Genomic DNA, 5549 nt, shown 5'->3' on the forward strand with positions numbered 1-5549 from the left:
AACTCGGTTGTGCGGCTAGTATGCTTAGCATAATAATCTTGTGTCAGCGCCTTTAATGTCGTTTCGAAGAAAGCAAGATGTTTAACAATTAAAAAAAGTGCCTACTACTGTGTGTGTCTCAGTACGGCTACCTATGGAAACCGCCAGTCGTTCGACCACAAACGTAGCCAGGGAGACGCAGCTCTTCGCTTTCGACCAGGATTAACCAGAGCTAAACCACCAGCAATTTTTGAGGAAACGAAAGATTAAGTAACCCTCACTTCTCGTCGGGCACCAAAGCTCGACAGGGTTGAAAGAGAAATTGTTTTTTTCGGGAAAGGAAATGGTGTAACCATTATATCGGGACCTCTGGTGCTCACTTAGACGAGCGTTAACGCAACGTCCAGTCTGGCGCACACTTATATTGGCCAGACTGGATGTTGTGTTAACGCTCGTCTAAGTGAGAACCAAAGGTCCCGATATAATGGGTCATCTTGTAACCTTGCCCGTCACTGGAGAGAGGGTACATGCACCCCTCTGTTTTCTAACACCGTCATCCTAGGTAAACATAATGACAGCCTAACGCGTGAGATATTGGAAGCTTTTCACATCCGCTTGGAATCGGATAGTTGCATTAGTGATCCTTCTTTCACACTAACTGATAAAGAGATCATGTTCTTATTCGGACAAGATGTGTAGATTTGCGCTCGTGCCGATTGTCACCGTTGTGGGCATGATGTTCAGCTTTTGTGTTTTTTTTTTGTCTTCTTTTTTCCCCTCTGGTTTGTGTTTGGTGTTCTTAGTATTTAAGATACCTTTGACGTGAATAAAAATCTAGTTGCGAGTCAGCGCTTGTGGTGTCCATTCTTCGTTGTGTCCCGTTTTATTGCGCTGTTAAAATATGAATCAGTACCAACTCGCCCAGTTCGCTGCCTTAATGGACTATCTCTGAATATCTTTCTTTCTCTAAGAGCTAAAGCAGATGTTCCTAATTCACTGTCTCTAAAAATAGTTTTCTTTTTTTCATGTTATTTCTAAAACAGAGCTTGCTAGTACACTACTTCTAAATCTTTTTTTTTTGTCAGCTCAACGCTAGAACAAAGCCGCTGGCTTCCGCTGGAGTTCTGCCACAACCTGCACACGGCCCATGCGAGAGCTGGAGCCACGCCCGCTCACCATGCCTCGAGAGAATGTGCGGAACCCGTGGCCTTGCGCAGGAGCCCCGTCTCAGGTTTGCATCCCCGTGTGAAGCGGCTTTTGACCGCTCAGAATGTCTTCATATGTAAACCACGTGTAAGTTTCTTACAGTGGTGATTTGCTGTGGCTTATCTGGAAGAGGGTAGCCGTTCAAAAAAAGTAATTGCGGTCTACCTCGTCGCCCAAAATATAGGTGTCAGCATGAATTGCTTTGCAGAATCCAGTTTTTGCTGCTACACACAGCCAGCCAGCGGATCGGCTGTTGCAATTCGCACGCCGTCATTTTAAAATGATAATGACGATAGGCTGTTAAATTTTATTTGAGATTTGGATTTTAAGAGCGCGAGCTCTTACTAATGTTTGGTCGTTTCGCGTTCGCTCTCACATTTCAAGATTACGGCTAAATCAGGCGGCTAAATCTTGCGATGATAGCCTAACACCTCAGGTCAGCAAAGAGAGACACACCAGCACGTGACCGCGGGCGCAGTCCTCGAGCCGGCAAGGCAGCCAGATTCCACCGTATACTGGCGTTCTGCAAACGAATTGGAAAAGTTTCGCAGGCAAAGTTGTTAGACGGGTTGAAGCCTGGTGTGTGTGAGGGATTCGTACCGATGACCTTCCTCGTAGCCGTAATCGGGACGACCTTCGGAGGGCAGTGGCGGGTGAACCAGTGGTCGCAGACGAATGTGGGTGGTACCAAACTAATCGTGGTTTCGTGATGCAGACTTCGATATCCAAATTTGAGAAAGCGCAGGTGAAAACAACTTTGCTAACGCTCTTGATTTGATATCGCATTCGTTAATCATTCGTTTAAGGATACATAGTTACATTCTTTATGCGTTAATTTGATTTTTAAAACTTTGCCTCTTCAGAATTATGTTGTAATTTCAAAGTTATGTTGCTTCTGAAACTTTGTGCATTGCGTTTATTTTTTTTATTCTTTCGTGCACATCATTTTGTGATAGCAGGGAATGTAAGGGCACGAACGTGGTGGCATTGTGATATTCCAGCTTGAATCAGGGAAAGGAAAATGGGCTCGGCGTGTAATGGGAAAACTTATCTGATTCCTTATGGCCGCGGAGACAAAGATTCCAAAATAAAAAGTAGCAGGAGGCGACAGGTAAGCGGATGAGATAAGGGAAGTTTGCAGGGAGAAGGTGGCCCCTGTTGGCTCATGAAAACTTCGGCGTAGCTGTGATTGGCGTGATGATGATTATGTGTGGGAGTGAGAAGCTAAAGATAATAGAAACCCCCGCTCAAATCAGATAAATTTTGTATGCCTTGAAAACATAACAGTCCAGGTGAGATTTTTTGTAGTCTTGAGCTGGAGTTGCATTCCTGTGACTTGAGTTTATGTCTAGTGCACTTTTTAGACATGGAACGTAATTTGTAGCAATGACAAATCTCCTCATTTTGTTAACATATGTGCCTTGTCCGCTTTGGTTGGGGTGCTTACTGTGCTTGTTTTATCGACAGCCGCTGAAATTTGATTCCTACCACCGTGGCATAACGCAAGGGACATTGCGTACCGCCCACTGCCTGCTGAACACCATCGACAATATTAAAGTTCGTGAACAAAAGTGAGTATATAATACAAGCTAACTTTGAATGTGTTTGCATCACCGATGGTGTCTGGTGGGTGCATGTGGCTGGTGGTGCCTTTTTCTCTTTTCTGCTAGACTATTTTTTTTTTGCTGTTGCGACCAATTTTGGGAAATTTAACTACGAAATTAAAGGAAAATCTATTTGGAGTAATGTTGCATTCAGATAAAAAGGGTCGTTTAAGCACAGTTTATACAAACTGGAGTGAAGCATCAGTACTTATACGCACTGGAAGTTCGAATTAACGAGGCATTGCGCTGCACCATTGTTGCATCATGTAACTGAAATATTGCGCACCCTTTGCGCACAACTGTCTCCTGATGTGCTTTCACGGTGATAACAGCCGCATATACAGATGCACCACGTTTAGCTGTGCCCAGCCTGGTTGCCTTTGTAATCTTCACCGCTATGCGCCCAATAACGTTCACAGCAGGACTAGTGCCTTTCTCATTGGCCAGAGATTAACCATTATCTGCGCCAGCTGCGGCCACTTTTCTCTGCAAACCTCCTCATCTGACTAATCTATCTGACTCTCTTCCACCCACCTTTTAGTTTTGCCGCCTCTTGGATTCCACTGCGTTATCCTAGAGCACCATCGGTCATCGGTTCATCGAATTGCGTGCCCTGCTTTTACCCATTTCCTCTTCTCGAGTTCAGCCAACACATCCTTAACTTTTCTTCGTCCGGCGTAGTCGCCACAGGATCAGAATCTAAATGCCGTTACCGGTGTGCGCTCACGGACTGGGCAAACTCTACGGGTGGATCCATGCAGCCACGAGAACACAAACCAATAAGTAGATAAACACCAGAACGATAGTGGTGCTGCCGGCGCATGCTTTTGGCAGGAACTGTATTGTAGACATACAGCTTTTCAAGGCACATTTGGGATTCTAAGGGACCGTGGCAATATGAAATAGAATAATTGTCGGGTTGCTTAATAATCATTATGCCATGACTCTGCGTTAGCATTAGGTCTTCTTCATGAGCTCTTTCGTGTCACGTGAACCCGTTATTTCCTTTCATATTTTCTTATTTAAATATCCTAATTTCGTGTATATATATTGTATTTAATCAGTCATTATCAGTTCTACAGCCATACTTTTTCTTCGCATGGAAACAACCTTCAATCCTCACCCTTATCTCCCTTACAAATACAGAGATTTCCTTCTCTCCCCTTTGCCACCTCCATTTGTGGCATATGGCGGGTGAAAAGTGTGCGCGACTCTACGCCGCCGAGCCCCCAACACCTTTCGTAGCACTCAGAGAAAAAAAAATTGTTTTTGGGGAAATGAAATGGCATAGTATCTGTCTCACACATCGGCGGACACCTGAACCGTGTCGTAAGGGAAGAGATAAAGCAGGGAGCGAAAGAAGAAAGGAAGAAAGATGTGCCGTAGTGGAGGGCTCCGGAATAATTTCGACCACCTGGGGACCTTTAACGTGCACTGACATCGCACGGCACACGGGCGCCTATGCGTTTTGCCTCCACCGAAACGCAGCCGCCGCGTCAAAGGCACGCCCATCAGCACGGTGATTGTGATCCAGACGTGCTTGCTCCTACACCGGCCGCGACCCGCCGCGGTGGCTCAGTGGTTAGGGCGCTGGACTACTGATCCGGAGTTCCCGGGTTCGAACCCGACCGCGGCGGCTGCGTTTTGATGGAGGCAAAACGCTAAGGCGCCCGTGTGCTGTGCGATATCAGGGCACGTTAAATGATCCCCAGGTGGTCGAAATTATTTCAGAGCCGTCCACTACGGCATCTTTGTTCCTTTATTCTTTCACTCCCTCCTTTATCCCTTTCCATACGGCACGGTTCAGGTGTCCAACGATATATGAGACAGACACTGCGCCATTTCCTTTCCCCCAAAACCAATTATTATTATTATTATTATTATTATTATTATTATTATTATTATTATTATTATTATTATTATTATTATTATTATTATTATTATTATTATTATTATTATATTATTATTATTATTATTATTATTATTATTATTATTATTATTATTATTATTAATATTATTATTATTATTATTATTATTATTATTATTATTATTATTATTATTATTATTATTATTATTATTATTATTATTATTATTATTATTATTATTACACCGGCCGCGTTTCGATAGCGCCGTGCCGCTGAAGGGACCTGTGTTATGAGTGATGTCAGCGCACGTTGAAGAACCCAGCTGGTCTAAATTATTCCGAAGGCTTCCATTACGTTGTCTCTCACAACCCATGTGTCTCTTCTGGACATTACACCCCACAATTCAATTCACAACTCTTTGTTGCCCACTTCCTTGCAGCTGCATGACGCCATCTGTAGTCTCTGGTTGTCAGTGGAACGATACTGATCAGGTTTTTCATGACTCGCACTCAACTGAAGCTCTTGGCAGCACAGCAGATTTCCTTTCTTGTTGCATTGACGCGCTGCCTACGTCTGTCGTGTCCGCGGCTCCGCGCAGCCACCGCCAGCTCCGAGACGTTCACGTCACGCTGTTCTGTCCCTGCTCACGGCCCAGCACTGCCGACGCCACGACGCAGGTATGCGAAACACACGCCTGTGGTCTGCCGAGTGCTTTATGCCGCCAGACTCTTTGGATACATTTATCCTCTTTCCTCTTTTTTCAAAGCTGCAGAGGCAATGGACTATTTTTGGATCTTAAATCTACAGTGTTAAAACGACTCTTGAGACAATGCCAACTGATAAGCGCGCGGGTAGCCAGTAAACATAATCGCATTATGCTAAGAAAAGTCTGTGT

At 44.5% G+C, this 5549-nt stretch overlaps 1 non-coding gene across 1 annotated transcript; it reads left to right on the forward strand.

The window, feature by feature from the left end:
• Positions 1–4353: 4353 nt before the first annotated feature.
• TRNAS-ACU (transfer RNA serine (anticodon ACU)) lies at positions 4354–4425 on the forward strand. The gene has a single exon. It is a non-coding gene; the product is annotated as a tRNA-Ser (tRNA).
• The last annotated feature ends 1124 nt before the right edge of the window (positions 4426–5549 follow it).

The sequence above is a fragment of the Amblyomma americanum genome, chromosome 3 (assembly GCF_052857255.1).
Source record: "Amblyomma americanum isolate KBUSLIRL-KWMA chromosome 3, ASM5285725v1, whole genome shotgun sequence".
Classification (NCBI taxonomy): Eukaryota; Metazoa; Arthropoda; class Arachnida; order Ixodida; family Ixodidae; genus Amblyomma; species Amblyomma americanum.